The sequence below is a fragment of the Hylobates moloch genome, unplaced genomic scaffold (genome assembly GCF_009828535.3).
Source record: "Hylobates moloch isolate HMO894 unplaced genomic scaffold, HMol_V3 SCAFFOLD_11, whole genome shotgun sequence".
Classification (NCBI taxonomy): Eukaryota; Metazoa; Chordata; class Mammalia; order Primates; family Hylobatidae; genus Hylobates; species Hylobates moloch.
The window spans coordinates 103,679,907-103,702,453 of NW_026652286.1; the positions used below are offsets into that span (position 1 = coordinate 103,679,907).

Below are 22,547 nucleotides of genomic sequence, written 5' to 3' on the forward strand. Positions count from 1 at the left end.
GTAATATTTTCCATTTCGTTGCTTATTGAGCTTATTTGGATTTTGTGTCTTCTCTTCTTGGTTAATCTTGCTAATGGTCTATCGATTTTATTTATCTTTTCAAAGAACCAGCTTTTTGCTTCATTTATCTTTGTATTTTTTTTTTTGTTTCAATTTCATTTAGTTTTGCTCTGGTCTTGGTTATTTCCTTTCTTCTCCTGGGTTTGGGTTTGGTTTGTTCTTGTTTCTCTAGTTCCCTGAGGTGTGATGTTGGATTGTCTGTTTGTGCTCTTTCAGACTTTTTGATGCAGACATTTAGGGCTATGAACTTTCCTCTTAGCACCGCCTTTGGTGTATTCCAGAGGTTTTGATAGGTTGTATCACTGGTGTCATTCAGTTAGAAGAATTTTTAAATTTCCATATTGATTTGATTTTTGACTCAATGATCATTCGGAGCAGGTTATTTAATTTTCATGTATTTTCATGGTTATGAAGGTTCCTTTTGGATTTGATTTCCAATTTTATACCACTGTGGTCTGAGGGAGTGCTTGATATAATTTAAATTTTCTTAAATTTATTGATACTCATCTTGTGGCCTATCATATGGTCTATCTTGGAGAAAGTTCCATGCACTGTTGAATAGAATGTATATTCTGCAGTTGTTGGATGGAATGTTCTATATACATCTGTTAATTTGTTCCAGTGTATAGTTTAAATCCATTGTTTCTTTGTTGACTTTTTGTCTTGATGACTTGTCTAGTACTGTCAATGGAGTACTAAATTCCCCCACTAATATTGTGTTGCTGTGTATCTCATTTCTTAGGTCTACTAGTAATTGTTTTATAAATCTGGGAGCTCCAGTGTTAGGTGTGTATATGTTTAGGATTGTGATATTTTCCTGTTGGACAAGGCCTTTTATCATTATATAATACCCTCTTTGTCTTTTTAAACTGCTGTTGCTTTAAAGTTTGTTTTGTCTGATATAAAAATAGTTACTCCTGCTTGCTTTTTGTGTCCATTTGCATGAAATGTCTTTTTCCACCCGCTTTACTGTAAGTTTATGTGAGTCTTAATGTGTTAGGTGAGTCTTCTGAAGGCAGCAGATAGTTGGTTGGTGAATTCTTATCCATTCTGCAATTCTGCATCATTTAAGTGGAGCATTTAGGCTATTTACATTCAATGTTGGTATTGAGATGTGAGGTACCATTCCATTCATCGTGCTATTTGTTGCCTGTACATGTTGGCTTTTTGCTTCTTAAATTGTATTTTTGTTTTATAGGTCCTGTGAGATTTATGCTTTAAATAGGTTCTGTTTTGACATGTTACCAGGATTTGTTTCAGGATTTAGAGCTCCTTTTAGCAGTCCTTGCAGTAGTGGCTTGGTAGTGGCAAATTCTTTCAGAATTTGTCTGAAAAAGGCTGTATCTTTCTTTCATAAGTGAAGCTTAGTTTCTCAGGATACAAAATTCTTGGCTGATAATTGTTTTGTTTGAGGAAGCTGAAGACAGGGCTCCAAATCCCTTCTAGCTTGTAGGGTTTCTGCTGAGAAATCTGCTGTTAATCTGATAGATTTTCCTTTTTTGGTTACCTCATGCTTTTGTCTCACAGCTCTTAAGGTTCTTTCCTTCATCTTAACTTTAGATAGCCTGATGACAATGTGCCCAGGTGATGATCTTTTTGCAATCATTTCCCAGGTGTTCTTTGTGCTTCTTGTATTTGGATGCCTGGGTTTCTAGCAAGGCTGGGCAAGTTTTCCTGGATTATTCTCCCAAATATATTTTCCAAACTTTTAGATTTCTCTTCTTCCTCAGGAACACCAATTATTCTTAGGTTTGGTCGTTTAACATAATCCCAGACTTCTTGGGGTCTTTGTTCATATTTTCTTATTTTTTTTCTTTGTCTTTGTTGGATTTGGTTAATTCAAAGACCTGATCTTTGTGCTCTGAATTTCTTTCTTCCACTTGTTTGATTCTATTGCTGAGACTTCCCAGAGCATTTTACATTTTTATAAGTGTGTACATTGTTTCCTGAAGTTTTGATTGTTTTTTTATTTATGCTATCCATTTCACTGGATATCTCTCCATTCACTTCCTGTATCTTTTATTTTTATTTCCTTACACTGGGCTTTGCCTTTCTCTGGTGCCTCCCTGATTAATTTAATAACTAACCTTCTGAATTGTTTTTTGGGTAAATCAGCCATTTCTTTTTGGTTTGGATTCATTGCTGGTGAGCTAGTGTGGTTTTTTGGGGGAGTTACACAACCTTGTTTTGTCATATTACCAGAGTTGGTTTTCTGGTTCCTTCTCATTTGGGTAGGCTCTATCAGAGGGAAGGTCTAGGGCTGAAGGCTGTTGTTCCGATTCTTTTGACCCGCGAGGTGTTCCCTTGATGTAGCACTCTCTCCCTTTTCCTATGGATGTGCCTTCCTGAGAGCCAAGCTGTAGTGATTGTTATCCTTCTTCTGGATCTAGCCACCCAGCAAGTCTACCAGGCTCCAGGCTGGTACTGGAGGTTGTCTGCACAGAGTCCTGTGATGTGAACAATCTGCCGGTCTCTCAGCACCAGCACCTGTTCTGGTGGAGGTGGCGGCGGGCGGGGGGGGGGGGTGTGTGTGTGAAATGGACTCTGTGAGGGTCCTTAGTTTTGGTGGTTTAATGCACTGTTTTTGAGCTGGTTGGCCTCCTGCAGGGAGGTGGTGCTTTCCAGAGAGCATCAGCTGTGGTAGTATGAGAGGGATCAGGCAGTAGGTGGGGCCCTAGAACTCCCAAGAGTATATGCTGTTTGTCTTCAGCTGCCAGGGTGGGTAGGGAAGGACCACTGGGTGGGAGCAGGGCTAGGCATGTCTGAGCTCAGACTCTCTTTGGGAGGGTCTTGCTGCGGCTGCTGTGGGAGATGGGGGTGGGGTTCCCAGGTCCGTGGAGTTATGTTCTTAGGAGGATTATGGCTGTCTCTACTGTGTCATACAGGTTGTCAGGGAAGCACGGGAATGCTGGCAGTCACAGGCCTCCCCCATCTCCCACAGAAGCCGAAGAGGCAGTCTCACTCCCACAGTGCCCCACCCAACAGTGCCGAGTCTGTTTTCAGGCACTGGGTAAGCAGGACCGAGAACTTGCCGCAGGCTACCAGCTTCCCAGCTGTGAAAGCAAGTAGGGCTTTTCTACTTCCCTGCCTGTGGAGTCTGCGCACCAGATTGATGACCTTCCCTGAGTTCTGGCCAGGAGACTTCTCGATTAGTTCAAATTGTTACAAAGTTCAGCTGGAGATTTTCTTATCCCTGTGGCCTTTTCCCAGTGCCTCTGGCCACCCTCCCAAAAGACCTTTGTGAGGCTAAGCAGAAATGGTTTGCTAGGGGACCCAGCAAACTCAGAGGGCTTTTCCTCCTGCTTCCTCTATCCCTGTATTTCGCTCGGCTCTCTAAATTGACTCAGTTCCAGGTAAGGTCAGAATCTTCTCTTGTAATCTAGACCTTTAGTTTCCCCAGTGGGGGTGTGTGTTCAGGAGCAGATAATCTCCCTTTCCCACTTCCACAGTTTGGGCACTCCCAGTATTTGGGGTGTCTCCTTGGTCCTGCAGGACCAATCCACTTCCTTCAGAGGGTCTGTGGGTCCTCTCAGGTTTCCTGATTTATTCCTGCAAATAAATCAGGAGCAAAAATTCTGGAGCAAAAATTCATTATGCGAACCTCCACATGGTGCTCTGTCCATCTGAGTCAGAGCTGCAATTTATTCCTGCTGCCCATCTGCCACGATCCACCTCAACTTTTATTTTAGATTCAAGGGGGTATATGTGCAAGTTTGTTACATGGGTATATTGTGTGATGCTGAGGTTTGTGGTATGAATGATCCCATCACCCGGGTAGTGAGCACAGTACCTGATAGATAGTTTTTCAGCTCTTCACTCCTCTTTCTCTTCCCTCTCTAGTAGTCCCCTGTGCCTATTGTTCCCATCTTTATGTCTATATGTACCTAATGTTTAGCTCTCACTTATAAGCGAACATGCAACATTTGGTTTTCTGTTCCTGTGTTAATTTCCTTAGGATGATGGCCTTCAGCTGCATTCATGTTGCTTCAAAGGACATAATTTCTTTCTTTTTTATGGCTGGCATAGTATTCCATGGTGTATATTTACCACATTTTCGTTATCCAGTCCACCACTGATGGGCACCTAAGTTGATTCCATGTCTTGGCTATTGTGAATAGTGCTGTGATGCCCGTATTAGCACATGTGTCTTTTTGGTAGAACAATTTATTTTTCTTTGGGTATAGATCTAGTAATGGGATTGCTGAGTCAAATGGTAGTTCTGTTTTAAGTTCTTTGAGAAATCTCCAACTGTTTTCCCAAGTGGCAGAAATAATTTATATTTCCATTAATAGTGTATGAGGGTTCCATTTTCTCTGCAAATTTTCCAGCATTTTATTTTTTGTCTTTTTAATAATAGCCATTCTGACTGGCATGAGGTGATATCTCATTGAGGTTTTGATTTGCATTTCTCTGATGGTTAGTGATAATAAACATTTTTTCATATGTTTGTTGGCTGCTTTTGTGCCTTCTTTTGAGAAGTGTCTGTTCATGTCCTTTGTCCACTTTTTAATGGGGCTATTTGTTTCAGGTTTGTTGATTTATTCTAGTTCCTTATAGATTCTGGATATTAGACCTTTGTCAGATACATAGTTTGCAAATATTTTCTCCCTCTGTAGGTTGTCAGTTTACTGTGTTGATAGTTTCTTTTACTGTGCAAAAAGTCTTTCACTTAATTAGGTCCCACTTTTCAATTTTTGTTTTTGTTGCAATTGCTTTTGAGAATGTAGTCATAAATTATTTGCAAAGGCCAATGTCCCCAGTGGTATTTTCTAGGCTTTCTTCTGGGATATTTAAAGCTTGAGGTATTACATTTAAATTTTTAATTCATCCTAAGTTAATTTTTGTATATGGTGAAAGGTAGGGGTCCAATTTTATTCTTCTGCATATGGCTAGCCAGTTATCCCAGCACCATTTATTAAATAGGGAGTTGTTTCCCCACTGCTTATTTGTCTTGACGTTGTTGAAGATCAGATGGTTGTAGATGTGCAGCTTTATTTCTGGGCTCTCTATTCTGTTCCATTGGCGTGTGTCTGTTTTTGTACCCAATAGATAGTTTTTCAGCTCTTCACTCCTCCTTCTCTTCCCTCTCTAGTAGTCCCCTGTGTCTGCTATGGAAAAAATAGAAAGATTTTTTTCCATTTCATCTAGGTTATTGAATTTATTTACACAAAGTTATTCATAATATTGCCTTATTATCATTTAAATATCCATAGAATCCAACTGATCTTTTCAATAAAATAAGATTTTGATTTCATTGATTTTCTTTAAACTCCGTTTTAGTTATTATAGCCTTATAGTATAGTTTAAAGTCAGGTAATGTGATGCCCTGGCATTATTGTTTTTGCTTAGAATTGCTTTGGCTATCCAGCTCTTTTTTTGGTTCCATATAAATTTTACAATATTTTTTCTAATTCTGTGAAAATTGATGTTGGTAGTTTCATAGGAATAGCATTGAATCTGTAGATTGCATTGGGCAGTATGGCCATTTTCATGATACTATTTCTTTCAATCCATGAGCATGGAATGTTTTGCCCATTTGCTTCTGTCATCTCTGATTTCTTTCAGTGGTGTTTTGTTGGTATCCTTGTAGAGATCTTTCACCTCCTTAATTAGATATATTCCTAGGTATTTTAGTTTACTTTTATTTTTTGTGGCTATTGTAAATGAGATTGTATTCTTCATTTGGCTCTCAGCTTGAATGTTATAGGTGTATAAAAATGCTACTGATTTGTAGCCAGGTGCAGTGGCTCATGCCTGTAATCTCAGCACTTTGGAGGCTAGATAGAGGGATCTCTTGAGCTTAGGAGTTCGAGACCAGCCTGGGCAACATAGTGAGACCTCATCTCTGCTAAAAAATATTAACAATATATTTAAAAAAATTAGCCCAGCATGGTGGCACCCATCTGTAGTCCCAGATACTCAGGAGGCTGAGGCAGGAGATCACTTGAGACCAGGAAATGGAGACTTCAGTGAGCTATGATCCCACCACTGAACTCCAGACTGAGCAACAGAGATAGAGCAATACACTGTATTTAAAAAAAAAAAAAAAAAAAAAGAAAAGAAAAGAAAGGAAAAGAAATGCTACTGACTTTATACATGAATTTTGTATTCTGAAATTTACAAAAGTTGTTTATTCAGGTGTAGAGTCTTTTGGAAGGGTTTTTAGGGTTTTTCTCCATATAGAATCATATTGTCAGTGAAGAGAGATAATTTGATTTATTTTTCAATTTGGATGCTGTTTATTTCTCTTGCCGGAGTGTTCTGAGTAGGACTTCCAGGATGATCTATTTTGAAAAACATCTGTTAATATAGTGAATTAAATTAATTGATTTTTAACTAACCCCACGTGTCTATGATTTATTAATCTTTTTAAAATAGAATATTGGATTCAGTTGGCTAAAATATTGTTAAGAGTTTACTAACATTTTGTTAAGTGTTCATGAGGAATATTGATCTGTAGGTTTATTTTCTTGTCATGTCTATGTTTGCTTTAGTATTAGAGCAATGCTGAACTTGGAATGAGGTTGGGAAGTGTTTTCTCCTTTCAATATTCTAGAAGAGTTTTTACAGTTTATAATATTTATTCCTTAAACGTTTGATAGAATTCTCCAGTGTAGCTATCTGGGCCTGAAGTGGGAAGGCTTGTGGGAAGATTTGAAATTATGCATTCAGTTCCTTAATAGATATAGGGTTGTCCTGATTATCTGTTTTTCTTGAGTGAGCTTTGACAGTTTGTGTATTTAAAGATTTTTTTCTATTTCATCTAGGTTGTTGAATTTATTTACACAAAGTTGTCCATAATATTGCCTTATTATCATTTAAATATCCATAGAATCCAACTGATGTTTTCAATAAGATTTTGATTTCACTGATTTTCTTTATTGCTTTTCTATTTTCTGTTTTACTGATTTCCATTCTAATATTTGTCATTTTCTTTTTTCTGCTTACTTGGCAATTTATTTGCTCTTTTTCTTAAGATGGGAGCGGAAGTCATTATTTGAGAACTTTCTTTTTTCACTGAGTTGGATATTTAGTGGTATCATTTCACTTTTTCCTGCTGTATTAGCTATGTCCTGCAAATTTCAATATATTTGATATCTAACATGTATCTTTCACAACACCCCATATATGTGTAATAATTTCACATATGTGTACTATTATATATAATGTAATAGTATATAGAAATGTATATATATATTCAGTTCAGAATGCTTTATAATTTTGCTATTGATTTTTTCTTTGATCAATATGATTCATTTCTAATTACTTTCATCGTGGTCAGAGCATATATTTTGTATGACTTAAATGTATCAAATGCACTATATTGTGACCCAGACTGTAGACTATCTTGGTTTGTGTTCTGTGTGTACTTAAAAGAAATGTTTATTCTGCTGTTGTTTGGTGGAGTGTTCTATAAATGTCAATTAAGTCAAATTGGTTGACAGTTTTTTTCATGTCTTCTTTATCCTTACTATTTTCTTTTTTGTTCTATCAATTGTTGAAAGAAAGCAATGAATCTCTAAGTGTAATTGTGGATTTGTCTCTGAAATCTACTTTATCTTATATTAATATTGCCATTCCAAATTTCTTTTATGTTGTATCTTTTCTCATTCTTTTAATTTTAATCAATTTTTGTTTTTATATTTAACAGGTTTCTTGTAGACAGTATAATATGTATGTTATTTCTTGATTTTTTGTAAAATTGCGGTTTGAGAACCACTGCCTTTTAGTTGGGGTATTTAGACTATTTAAATTTAACATTATTATTAATGGTTGGATTTATGTCTGCCATCTTACTATTTGTTTTCTATTTGTCCTATCTGTTCTTTGTTCCCCTTCTTCATATTTTTCTATTTTCCTTTGGATTATTTCTTACAATACCATTTTATCTGTTTGTTACTTATTAGCTCCGTATCTTTGTTGTGTGATTTTAGTTGTATTGTAATATGAATCTCTAACTAGTCACAGTCTACTTTCCAGCAATAATATATTACTTTGTGTATAGTATACGAATCTTCAACAATATATTTCCATTTCCCTCTCTGTGCAATTTTGACTTACTTTCTACTTTATGTTATGAAACCCACAATATATTATTTTGCTTTAAATAGATAATTATCTCTTAAATATATTTGATTAATAAGAAAAAATATTAACATATACCTACATAGTTTTTATTTCTGATGTTCTTTATTCTTTTGTAAAGTTGAGAATAGAATCTAGAATATTTTTTATTTTTATATATTTTTTACTGCTGAAAGAAATTTATTTGTTTCTTACAGAGCAGGCCTTCTGCTAATTAATTCTGCTTTTTTATGTCTGAAAATAATTTTACTTTATATTCATTTTGGAAAGAAATTTTTACTGGGTAAAGAGTTTTAGTCAGATAGTTTTTTCCAGTGATTTAAAATACTTATTTCTTTCATTATTTTTAATTAAAAAAAATCTGCTGCCATTCTTAACTTTGATCCTTTATGTAATATATGTTTCTTTCTGGGTGCTTTTAGGATTTTTTGTCACTGGTTTTAAGCAATATGAGTTGGTATAGTTTTTTTTTAAGTTTTTTTTAATGCTTGAGATTTGTTGAAATTCTTGGATCTATAGAATTGTAGTTTTCATAAATTCTGGAAAATATTTCGCCATTATTTTTAAGAAATATTTTTCTGTCTCTCCCATTTCTTCACCCCTCCAATTACACATATATCAGAACACTTGAAAAGTTTCCACAGCTCACTGATATTCATTTTCCCCAGTTTTTTCTGTCTTTGTTTTACATTTGGCATAGATTTATTGAATTTATTCAAGTTCAGTTTTTTTTTTTTTTTTTGAGACAGAGTCTTGCTCCGTCATCCAGGTTGGAGTGTAGTGGTGTGATCTTGGCCGACTGCTACCTCTGCCTCCTCGGTTCAAGCGATTCTCCTGCCTCAGCCTCCCAAATAGCTGGGACTACAGGCACTCGTCACCACTCCCGGCTAATTTTTGTAAATGTAGTAGAGACAGAGTTTCACCATATTGGCCAGGCTGGTATGGAACTCCTGACCTCAGGTGATCCACCTGCCTCAGCCTCCCAAAGTGCTGGGATTACAGGTGTGAGCCACCGTGCCTGGCCGAGTTCATTAATCTTTATACAATGTCTAATTTATTATGAATTCATTCTGTGACTTTTCCATTTCAGACATTGTGGTTTTTATTTCCAGAAGTTCAATTTAAGTTTTTAAAAATATCTGCATGTCTCTACATAACATATTAAGTTTTTATCTAATTTCTTAAACATGGGATATACTAAACACACACACACACACACACACACACACACACACACACACACACAACCTACTTTAATGTTCTGGTCTGCTAATTCTATTATATTTCTAATTACTGGGTCAGTTTTTATTGATTAATTTTTCTCTTTTTTATTATACTTTAAGTTCTAGGATACATGCACAGAACGTGCAGGTTTGTTACATAGGTATACATGTGCCTTGGTGGTTTGCTGCACCCATCAACCTGTTGTCTAAATTAGCTATTTCTTCTAATGCTCTCCCTCCCCTAGCCCCCATGCCCCTGACAGGCCCTGGTATGTGATGTTCCCCTCCCTGTGTCCATGTGTTCTCATTGTTCAATGCCCACTTATGAGTAAGAACATGTGGTGTTTGGTTTTCTGTTCCTGTGTTAGTTTGCTGAGAATGACTGTTTCCAGATTCATCCATGTCCCTGCAAAGGACATGAACTCACCTTTTCTATGGCTGCATAGTATTCCATGGTGTATATGTGCCACATTTTCTTTATCCAGTCAATCATTGATGGGCATTTGAGTTGGTTTCAAGCCTTTGCTATTGTGAGCAGTGCTACAATAAACATATGTCTGCATGTGTCTTTATAGCAGCATGATTTATAATCCTTTGGGTATATACCCAGTAACGGGATTGCTGGGTCAAATGGTATTTCTGGTTCTAGATCCCTGAGGAATTGCTACAGTGTCTTCCACAATGGTTGAACTAATTTACACTCCCACCAATGGTGTAAAAGCTTTCCTATTTCTCCACATCCTCTCCAGCATCTGTTGTTTCCTGACATTTGAATGATTGCCATTCTAACTGATGTGAGATGATATCTCATCGTGGTTTTGATTTGCATTTCTCTAATGACCAGTGATGAGCTTTTTTTTCATGTGTTTGTTGGTTGCTTAAATGTCTTCTTTTGAGAAGTGTCTGTTCATAACCTTTGCCCACTTTTTGATGGGGTTGTTTGTTTTTTTCTTGTAAATTTGTTTAAGTTCCTTGTAGATTCTGGATATTAGCCCTTTGTCAGATGGACAGATTGCAAAAATTTTCTCCCATTCTGTAAGTTTCCTGTTCACTCTGATGATAGTTTCTTTTGCTGTGCAGAAGCTCATTAGTTTAATTAGATCCTATTTGTCAATTTTGGCTTTTGTTGCCATTGCTTTTTGTGTTTTAGTCATGAAGTCTTTGCCCATGCCTATGCCCTGAATGGTATTGCCTAGGTTTTCTTCTGAGGTTTTTGTGGTTTTAGGTCTTATGTTTAGGTCTTCAGTCTGTCTTGAGTTAATTTTTCTATAAGGTATAAGGAAGGGTTCCAGTTTCAGTTTTCTGCATATGGCTAGTCAATTTTCCCAACACTATTTATTCAGTAGGGAATCCTTTCCCCATTGCTTGTTTTTGTCAGGTTTGTCAAAGATCAGGTGGCTGTAGATTTTGCCCATTCAGTATGATATTGGCTGCAGGTTTGTCATAAACAGCTCTTGTTATGTTGAAATACATTCCAGTGGCCGGGCGTGGTGACTCACGCCTGTAATCCCAGCACTTTGGAAGGCCTCACGCCTGTAATCCCAGCACTTTGGAAGGCCGAAGCGGGAGGATCACGAGGTCAGGAGATCGAGACCATCTTTGCTAACACAGTAAAACCCCGTCTCTACTAAAAAAATACAAAAAATTAGCCAGGCATGGTGGCGGGCACACTTAGTCCCAGCTACTCGGGAGGCTGAGGCAGGAGAATGGTGTGAACCCGGGAGGTGGAACTTGCAGTGAGCCAAGTACGCGCCACTGCACTCCAATCTGGGAGAGAGAGCGAGACTCTGTCTCAAAAAAAAAAAAAAGAAAGAAAAGAAAAGAAATACGTTCCACCAGTACCTAGTTTATTGAGAGTTTTTAGAATGAAGAGGTGGTAAATTTTTTTGAAGGCCTTTTCTGCATCTATTGAGATAATCATGTGGTTTTTGTCATTGGTTGTGTTTATGTGATGGATTACAATTACTGATTTGCATATGTTGAGCCAGCCTTGCATCCCAGGGATGAAGCTGACTTGATCGTGGTGGATAAGTTTTTGATGTTCTGCTGGATTTGTTTTGCCAGTATTTTGTTGAGGATTTTCACATCGATGTTCATGAGGGATATTAGCTTGAAATTTTTGTGCGTGTTTGTCTCTGCCGGGTTTTGTTATCAGGATGATGCTGGCCTCATAAAATGAATTAGGGAGGAGTCCCTCCTTTTCTATTGTTTGGAATAGTTGCAGAAGGAATGGTACTAACTGCTCTTCATACCTTTGGTAGCATTCGGCTGTGAATCCGTGTGGTCCTGGGCTTTTTTTTTTTTTTTTTTGGTTGGTAGGCTATTAATTGCTGCCTCAATTTCAGAACTTGTTATTGGTCTATTCAGGGATTTGACTTCTTCCTGGTTTAGTCTTGGGAGGCTGTATATGTCCAGAATTTATCCATTTCTTCTAGATTTTCTAGTTTATTTGTGTAGAGGTGTTTATAGTATTCTCTAATGGTAGTTTGTATTTCTGTGGGATCAGTGGTGATATCCCCTTTATCATTTCTTATTGTGTCTATTTGATTCTTCTCTCTTTTCTTCTTTATTATTCTGGCTAGTGGTCTGTCTATTTTGCTAATCTTTTAAAAAAATCCAGCTCCTGGATTTATTGATTTTTTTAAGGGTTTTTCATGTCTCCTTCAGTTGTGCTCTGATCTTAGTTATTTCTTGTCTTCTGATAGCTTTTGAATTTGTTTGCTCTTGCTTCTTTAGTTCTTTTAATTGTGATGCTACAGTGTCGATTTTAGATCTTTCCCGCTTTGTCCTGTGGACATTTAGTTCTATAAATTTCCCTCTAAACACTACTTTAGCTGTGCTGAAGACATTCTGGTGCATTGTGTCCAACATTCTGGTGCATTGTGTCTTTGTTCTCATTTGTTTCAAAGAACTTATTTATTTTTGCCTTAATTTCATTATTTACCCAGTAGTCATTCAGGAGCAGGTTGTTCAGTTTCCATGTAGTTGTGCAGTTTTGGATGAGTTTCCTAATCCTGAGTTCTGATTTGATTGCACTGTGGTCTGAAAGACTGTTATAATTTGAATTCTTTTACATTTGCTGAGGAGTGTTTTACTTCCAACAATGTGGTCAATTTTAGAATAAGTGAGATGCGGTGCTGAGAAGAATGTATATTCTGTTGATTTGGGTTGGAGAGTTCTGTAGATGTCTATTTGGTCAGCTTAGTCCAGAGCTGAGTTCAAGTCCTGAAAATCCTTGTTAATTTTCTGTCACGTTGATCTAATATTGACAGTGGGGTGTTAAAGTCTCCCACTATTATTGTGTGGGAATCTAAGTCTCTTTGTAGGTCTCTAAGAACTTGCTTTATGAATCTGGGTGCTCCTGTATTGGGTGCATATATATTTAGGATAGTTAGCTCTTCTTGTTGCATTGATCCCTTCACCACTATGTAATGCCCTTCTTTGTCTTTTTTGATCTTTGTTGTTTTATCAGAGACTAGAATTGCAACCCCTGGTTTTTTTTTTTTTTTTTTGCTTTCCATTTGCATGGTAAATATTCCTCCATTCCTTTATTTTGACCCTATGTGTGTCTTTGAGGTGGGTCTCCTGAATAAAGCACACTGATGGGTCTGGATTCTTCACCCAATTTGCCAGTCTGTGTCTTTTAATTGGGGCATTTAGCCCATTTACATTTAAAGTTAATATTGTTATGTGTGAATCTGATCCTGTCATTATGATGCTAGCTGGTTATTTTTCCTGTTAGTTGATGCAGTTTCTTCACAGTGTTGATGGTCTTTACAATTTGGTATGTTTTTGCAGTGGCTGATACCGGTTTTTCCCTTACATATTTAGTGCTTCCTTCAGGAGTTCTGGTAAGGCAGGCCTGGTGGTAGCAAAATCTCTCAGCATTTGCTTGTCTGTAAATAATTTTATTTCTCCTTCACTTAAGAAGCTTAGTTTGGCTGGTTATGAAATTCTGGGTTGAAAATTATTTTCTTTAAGAATGTTGAATACTGGCCCCTACTCTCTTCTGGCTTGTAGATTTTCTGCAGAGAGATCCTCTGTTAGTCTGATGGGCTTCCATTTGTAGGTAACCCGACCTTCCTCTCTGGCTGTTCTTAATATTTTTTCCTTCATTTCAACCTTGGTGAATCTGATGATTATGTGTCTTGGGGTTGCTCTTCTTGAGGAGTATCTTTGTGGTGTTTTCCGTATTTCCTAAATTTGAATGTTGGCCTGTCTTGCTGGGCTGGGCAAGTTCTCTTGGATAATATGATGAAGAGTGTTTTCCAACTTGGTTCCATTCTCCCCGTCACTTTCTGGTATACCAAATGTAGGTTTGGTCTTTTCACATAGTCCCATATTTCTTGGAGGATTTGTTGGTTCTTTTTCATGTTTTTTTCTAATCTTGTCTTCATGCTTTATTTAATTAAGTTGACCTTCATTGTCTGATATCCTTTCTTCTACTTGATCGATTTGGCTATTGATCCTTGTGTATGCCTCACAAAGTTCTTGTGCTGTGTTTTTCAGCTCTATCAGGTCATTCACATTCTTCTCTAAACTGGTTATTCTAGTTAGCAATTCCTCTAACCTTTTTTCAAGGTTCTTAGCTTCCTTGCATTTGGTTACAACATGCTCCTTTAGCTTGGAGGAGTTTGTTAATACCCATCTTCTGAAGCCTACTTCTGTCAATTCATCAAACTCATTCTCCATCCAGTTTTGTTCCCTCACTGGCAAGGAGTTGTGATCCTTTGCAGGAGAAGAGGCGTTCTGGTTTTTGGAATTTTCAGGCTTTTTTGGGCTGGTTTTTCCTCATTTTCATGGATTTATCTACCTTTGGTCTTTGATGTTGGTGACCTTCAGATAGGGTTTTTGAATGGATGTTCTTTTTGTTGATGTTGATTATATTGCTTTGTTTGTTAGTTTTCCTTCCAACAGTCATGCCCTTCTGCTGCAGGTCTGCTGTTTGCTGGAGGTCCACTCCAGACCCTGTTTGCCTGGGTATCACCAGCAGAGGCTGCCGAACAGCAACGATTGCTGCCTGTTCCTTCCTCTGGAAGCTTTGTCCCAGAGGGGCACCCACCAAATGCTAGCCAGAGCTCTCCTATATAAGGTGTCTGTTGATCCCTGCTGGGAGATGTCTCCTAGTCAGGAGGCACGGGGGTCAGGGACCCACCTGAAGAGGCAGTCTGTCCCTTAGCAGAGCTTGAGCGCTGTGCTGGGAGATCTGCTGCTCTCTTCAGAGTCGGTAGGCAGGAAAGTTTAAGTCTGCTGAAGTTGTACCCACAGCCGCCTTTTCCCCCAGGTGCTCTGTCCCAGGGAGATGGGAGTTTTATCTATAAGCCCCTGTCTGGTCCTGCTGTCTTTCTTTCAGAGATGCCCTGCCCAGAGAGGAGGAATCTAGAGAGGTAGTCTGGCTACAGCAGCTTTGCTGAGCTGCAGTGGGCTTCGCCCAGTTCAAACTTCCCAGTAGCTTTGTTTACACTGTGATGGGAAAACTGCCTACTCAAGCTTCAGTAATGGCAGATGCTCCTTCCCTCACCAAGCTTGAGCATCCCAGGTCCACTTCAGACTGCCGTGCTGGCAGTGAGAATTTCAAGCCAGTGGAACTTAGCTTGCTGGGCTCCATGGGGATGGGATCCACTGAGTTAGACCACTTGGCTCCCTGGCTTCAGCCCCCTTTCCAGGGGAGTGAATGGTTCAGTCTTGCTGGCATTCCAGGCACCACTGGGGCATGAAAAAAAAAAAAAAAAGGTGCTAGCTCGGTGTCTGCTCAAACGGCTGCCCAGTTTCGTGCTTGAAACCCAGGGCCCTGGTATTGTAGGCACCTGAGGGAATCTCCTGGTCTGCAGGTTGCAAAGACCATGGGAAAAGTGTAGAATCTGGGCCAGAATGCACTGTTCCTCATGGTACAGTCCCTCATGGCTTCCCTTGGCTAGGGGAGGCAGTTCCTTGACCCCTTGCACTTCCTGGTTGAGGCAACGCCCCACCCTGCTTTGGCTCGCTCTCTGTGGGCTGCCCTCACTGTCTAACTAGTCCCAGTGAGAGGAGCCAGGTACCTCAGTTGGAAATGCAGAAATCACCCGCATTCTGCGTTGATTGTGCTGGGAGCTGCAGACCGGAGTTGTTTCTTATTTGGCCATCTTGCCAGCCACTATCTAATTTTTCTCTTTATTATGGGTTATATTTTTCTGCTTCTATGCATGCTTGGTAATTTTTGACTAGATGTCAGACATTGTGAATTTTACAATGTTGGGTGTTTGATATTCTTTTTCCTATCAATATTCTTGAGTTTGTTCTGGGATGCATTTAAGTTATTTGGAAGCTATTTTTGATCTCCTCAGGTCTTACTTGTAAGCTCTGTTAAGCAGGACCAAAGAAACATTTAATCTGAGACTTTTTTTTTTTAACCACCACTTAGGTAAAACCTTTCTGAGAACTCTACTTGGTGCACTGTGAATTATGAAATGTTTCACTATTCTAGGTAGAAACAGGCATTAGTCCCAGTCTTATGTGAACCACATGTTCTTTTCTTACTGATCTATTTTGTTGGTTTGTTTTTGGTCTTATATACCTTCCTCACATACATGTGTTGACCATACTCAGTTGAATAATATAGAGAAATCTTCTGCAGATATCTGGGTTTTCTCTTTCCTGTGCAACTCTCTCTTCTGGTATTCTGTTCTACTGAATTCTAACTGCCTTAATCTCCTTGGACTCCCATCTACTTTATTCAGAGAGTGTTCTGGGCTCTGCTGGGGTTCCCCCTCCTTGTGCCATGCCCTGAAACTCTCTCCAGGCAGTAGGCTGGGCAATAACAGGATTAACTTTTTAAAATTTCTAATTTTTCAGCCATCACTGTTTCTTGATGTTTAAGGTCTAATGTCTTCAGAACCATTGTATATTTGTTTTACATTTTAGATATTTTAGGCAGATGGTTGCATCCAGTTCCTGCTACTTTCTCTTGTCCCAATATATGTGTTTTGAGTGTCCTAGGATATTCCTGAAAGTACAGAGCAGGAGGCAACTCTGCCTGAAATGCACCATGTCTCAGGATCACTGATCATGCTGTTCCCTCTGCAGATAACACTGTTCCACATATGATTCATCTAGCTAACTTCTATTAGTCCTCTAAGTCTCTATCTTCACATTACTTTGTTCAGAAACCTGTTCTATGAACACCTGTTCTCTTAAATTTCCTCTTTTAGATGATTCTATAATATTCTGTACTTCCCCTTTAGTCACACTTATTTACAGTTATAATTTCCTTTATTTGTCTTTCTTCCCTGTAAAGTTGTAAGCTCTATGAGGACAGAGCCATCGTCTTATTCCCTATAGGATTATAGTAGGTGTTTAATAAGTTTTTGTTGAATGAATAAATAAAAGATGATGACAGCAGTGTGTATAGCAGGGGCAATGGTGCCTGGTGGGTGGTGTGTACTCAGAATAACCATTAATCGTTGTTGGTGTAAATCACATGGGAGCTGACTGGAATTACTATTTATCTACACACACACACACACACACACACACACACACATATGCATATCTGACATATGTTCTGAAATTCCAGGCATAATTCATGGTTGAAGACAGAGGAAACTCCATGTAAGAAGGGGTCCTTCATGGACCAATTAGTAAGGCAGGGGCAGTCAGCAAAATCTGGATGGTTATTATCATGAGTTAACTGTCTTTATAGACTGGTGGTGCTTGGGGATGGTCAGTTTACAAATATTTAATTTATCATTATAGGTGTGTGTGTTTTGTGTATGTGCTTGTGTGTATATATGTATATATGAAGTTATATAGGATAAATGTGTATTTTTATTTGTTTGTTGCTTGTTTTACACCCTAAGACATACTTTCTAGGAAGTCAGGGAATGGCTTATTATGTTTTCTGCCCCCTTCCTGATTCTAGAGCAATCTTTTTCACATACAGGCACTCAATGAATATTAGTTAAACACAGGAATAAGATACCTTTATGCTATTCTATTTTAATTCTGGTTAAGTAGTATGCTAAACTACTTCTTTTTTTCATTTTTTGTTTATTTTTAAAAACACAATTAAGTAGAAATCAAACTACAGTCTCTCTTTATTTCATCATGCCTATAGGGAGCCTGGCTGCAGAGATTAAAATGGCTTAACTAACACTCCAATGTCCACCTGGTGGCAGCTTAACTTAATCGCAGCCAAATTACCTCAGGAAATTAACAGCTTTCCAAAAGCTGATCTTGACAACTCAAACGCATAGAAGCCCTTTGGTACCTACGTGTCCACACAGCTCTTGGCTCTGGAGACAAGAGAAGCACCATATCAAGCAGTGGGGAGACATCATTAAGGTTGTGATTAAGCTGTCTTGCCGGGCAGAAGATACCCTTCTGAGAGAAGGCCAAAGTTCTACCTGAAACATCACTACTTATTACAAATTCCTGGTAGTTTTCCTTCCCAAATAAAAATAGGAGGAGGAAGTAATACTGCCTCAACATGAAGGTTGCCAGAATAAAGACTGGGATGTGCAGGGTTAGGTGTTACAGAAGCCATAAATAAACGAGGATTTATGTACTCCCGAAGGGTAGAGTTATGGGGACAGGCAGGGTCAAGGACAGTGTAGATTCCAAGTAAGAAAAGTTGAGAATGGATCCTGAAAGGCATCAGAGACATGGTGGAGCAGGAAAACAAAGACTCAGTATTTTGGGAAAGTGTATATAGCACTGGTGATGAGGGCAGAAAGAGTAGTTTCCAGGGTGATCTGACTGAGAACAATAGGATGGCATCTTTGCTCAGATCCACCTTAAATGAAAAGCTAAGCATATGCCAGCTTTCACTGCCTGAGTGTGGATACCACCTGGCCCCTCTCTCCATGGCTGTCTTGGCTCATGGCAACACAGCGAGGTCCAGATGGGAAAGGCTAGACTCTATCTAGGTATGGGATTTGATGTGTCTATTAGAGCAAAGCGAGAAATAAGATTCCAGTGCCATACTTTAACCATTGTTGTTGTCAGGCTTCAATGCACAAAACAAACCACTCTGGGTATCTTAAGCGGAAAGGGACTTAATATGAAAAATTAGGTCCTCCAATATGATTGGACTTGCTGCAGAAATAGAGTCAAGGGTTGAAATCATCAAGTTCAAGCTGCAATCCAGGGATCAGAAAGCAACTGCGCTCGCCACAAATGCCTCTTGACGCCCACGAAGCTGGGGACTGGACATGAGAATGATGTATCGGGCCACTCTTGCTTCTTGATCTTCACATTTTCAGCACTTTACCTGCCACATGAACAGCAGCAGCAGGAAGACGGCCTCTGCTCACATCCATCTTCTAAGTGTCAATCAAGTGTATCCAATTGGCTGACCCTAAACTGCATGCAGAATCTGAGAGACTGGGAAACATGGGGTTTTGTTTTTGTTTTTAGTATTTCATTTCTCTCTAGAAGGGCTGGGACCAGAGTGAGGCAAAAGAGGCCTCTAGGGCACACTCTTCTGGCTCCTAGTTTTCTTTGCTGATCCCTTTGCTTTTTCCTAACCTTTAAATATTATAATTCCTCTAAGCTCTATTATAATCCTCTTCTTGTATCACTCTACACACTCTCTCCCTGGTGACTTCACTCATTCCCATTCCAGATTACATCTTCAAGTCTGGTATCTTGTTCTGAATACCCAAGGATACTAATACTGTCAAGAGAATATGAACATATACTGGGGACTAGGGACTCACATGCTTGTTCTATATATATAAATTGCATAAGGATTAATAAGAAAGATGCACAGTATGATACTTATTCCAGAGGAATAATGAATGAAGTAGATCAAACAAGAATTTAAAATAAGCATATGAAGTGTTTTCAAATATATAAAGAAAGATATTAGAAACATAAAGCAGAAATAAGCAGTTATTAAGAAAAGCCAGAATGATATCAGTGAAAATGGTGAAGTAAGGAATAATAAAAGCTTATCTCTCTATAAAAGCGATGAAAAAGCTGGAAAAATGATCAGAATCAACTTTTTGAATCTCAGTAAAAACAGTGAGCTTTCAGGGTGGAGCCAAGATGGCCGAATAGGAACAGCTCCGGTCTCCAGCTCCCAGCCCCAGCGACACAGAAGACTGGTGATTTCTGCATTTCTGCTTGAGGTACCGGTTTCATCTCACTAGGGAGTGCCTAACAGTGGGTGCAGGACAGACGGTGAAGCGCACTGTGCGCGAGCCGAAGCAGGGCGAGGCATTGCCTCACTCGGGAAGTGCAAGGGGTCAGGGAGTTCCCTTTCCTAGTCAAAGAAAGGGGAAACAGACGGCACCTGGAATATCGGGTCAGTCCCATCCTAATACTGCGCTTCTCCAACGGGCCTGGAAAACGGCACACTAGGAGATTGTGTCCCGCACCTGGCTCGGAGGGTCCTATGCCCACAGAGTCTCGCTGATTGCTAGCACAGCAGTCTGAGATCAAGCTGCAAGGCGGCAGCGAGGCTGGGGGAGGGGCGCCCGCCATTGCCCAGGCTTGCTTAGGTAAACAAAGCAGCCAGGAAGCTCGAACTGGGTGGAGCCCACCATAGCTCAAGGAGGCCTGCCTGCCTCTGTAGGCTCCACCTCTGGGGGCAGGGCACAGACAAACAAAAACTCAGCAAAGAACCTCCACAGACTTAAATGCCCCTGTCTGACTGACAGCTTTGAAGAGAGTAGTGGTTCTCCCAGCACGCAGCTGGAGATCTGAGAACGGACAGACTGCCTCCTAAAGTGGGTCCCTCACCCCTAAGCAGCCTAACTGGGAGGCACCCCCCCAGTAGGGTCAGACTGATACCTCATTCAACCGGGTACTCCTCTGAGACAAAACTTTCAGAGGAACTATCAGACAGCTGAATTTGTGGTCTCACGAAAATCCGCTGTTCTGCAGCCACCGCTGCTGACACCCAGCCAAACAGGGTCTGGAGCGGACCTCTAGTAAACTCCAACAGACCTGCAGCTGAGGGTCCTGTCTGGTAGAAGGAAAACTAACAAACAGAAAGGACTTCAACACCCAAAACCCATCTGTACATCACCATCACCAAAGACAAAAAGTAGATAAAACCACAAAGATGGGGAAAAAACAGAGCAGAAAAACTGGAAACTCTAAAAAACAGAGCACCTCTCCTCCTCCAAAGGAACGCAGTTCTTCACCAGCAACGGAACAAAGCTGGATGGAGGATGACTTTGATGAGTTGAGAGAAGAAGGCTTCAGACGATCAAACTACTCTGAGCTACGAGAGGAAATTCAAAACAATAGCAAAGAAGTTAAAAACTTTGAAAAAAAATTAGAAGGATGGATAACTAGAATAACCAATGGAGAGAAGGGCTTAAAGGAGCTGATGGAGCTGAAAGCCAAGTTTCGAGAACTACGCGAAGATTGCAGAAGCCTCAGTAGCAGATGCGATCAACTGGAAGAAAGGGTATCACTGATGGAAGATGAAATGAATGAAATGAAGAGAGAAGGGAAGTTTAGAGAAAAAAGAATAAAAAGAAATGAACAAAGCCTCCAAGAAATTTGGGACTATGTGAAAAGACCAAACCTACGTCTGATTGGTGTACCTGAAAATGATGGGGAGAATGGAACCAAGTTGGAAAACACTCTGCAAGATATTATCCAGGAGAACTTCCCCAATCTAGCAAGGCAGGCCAGCATTCAGATTCAGGAAATACAGAGAACGCCACAAAGATACTCCTCGAGAAGGGCAACTCCAAGACACATAATTGTCAGATTCACCAAAGTTGAAATGAAGGAAAAAATGTTAAGGGCAGCCAGAGAGAAAGGTCGGGTTACCCACAAAGGGAAGCCCATCAGACTAACAGCTGATCTCTCAGCAGAAACTCTACAAGCCAGAAGAGAGTGGGGGCCGATATTCAACATTCTTAAAGAAAAGAATTTTCAACCCAGAATTTGCTATCCCGCCAAACTAAGCTTCATAAGTGAAGGAGAAATAAAATACTTTACAGACAAGCAAACGCTGAGTGATTTTGTCACCACCAGGCCTGCCCTAAAAGAGCTCCTGAAGGAAGCACTAAACATGGAAAGGAACAACCGGTTCCAGCCACTGCAAAAACATGCCAAATTGTAAAGACCATCGAGGCTAGGAAGAAACTATAGCAACTAACGAGCAAAATAACCAACTAACATCATAATGACAGGATCAGATTCACACATAACAATATTAACGTTAAATGTAAATGGGCTAAATGCTCCAGTCAAAAGACACAGACTGGCAAACTGGATAAGGAGTCAGGACCCATCAGTGTGCTGTATTCAGGAAACTCATCTCACGTGCAGAGACACACATAGACTCAAAATAAAGGGATGGAGGAAGATCTATCAAGCAACTGGAAAACAAAAAAAGGCAGGGGTTGCAATCCTAGTCTCTGATAAAATAGACTTTAAACCAACAAAGATCAAAAGAGACAAAGAAGGCCATTACATAATGGTAAAGGGATCAATTCAACAAGAAGAGCTAACTATCCTAAATATATATGCACCCAACACAGGAGCACCCAGATTCATAAAGCAAGTCCTCAGTGACCTACAAAGGGACTTAAACTCCCACACAATAATAATGGGAGATTTTAACACCCCACTGTCAGCATTAGACAGATCAACGAGACAGAAAGTTAACAAGGATATCCAGGAATTGAACTCAGCTCTACATAAAGTGGACCTAATAGACATCTACAGAACTCTCCACCCCAAGTCAACAGAATATACATTTTTTTCAGCACCACACCACACCTATTCCAAAATTGACCACATAGTTGGAAGTAAAGCTCTCCTCAGCAAATGTAAAAGAACAGAAATTATAACAAACTGTCTCTCAGACCACAGTGCAATCAAACTAGAACTCAGGATTAAGAAACTCACTCAAAACCGCTCAACTACATGGAAACTGAACAACCTGCTCCTGAATGACTATTGGGTACATAATGAAATGAAGGCAGAAATAAAGATGTTCTTTGAAACCAACGAGAACAAAGACACAACATACCAGAATCTCTGGGACACATTCAAAGCAGTGTGTAGAGGGAAATTTATAGCACTAAATGCCCACAAGAGAAAGCAGGAAAGATCCAAAATTGACACCCTAACATCACAATTAAAAGAACTAGAAAAGCAAGAGCAAACACATTCAAAAGCTAGCAGAAGGCTAGAAATAACTAAAATCAGAGCAGAACTGAAGGAAATAGA

General features: G+C 39.4%; 1 long non-coding RNA gene across 1 annotated transcript in view; it reads left to right on the top strand.

Moving 5' to 3' along the window:
- Positions 1-3,088: 3,088 nt before the first annotated feature.
- The window catches only part of LOC131384649 (uncharacterized), a 102,200-nt gene continuing 82,741 nt past the window's right edge, over positions 3,089-22,547 (top strand). Inside the window, exon 1 of the long non-coding RNA XR_009215710.1 lies at positions 3,089-3,413. This is a non-coding gene — a long non-coding RNA (uncharacterized LOC131384649). The remainder of the gene's footprint in view (positions 3,414-22,547) is intronic.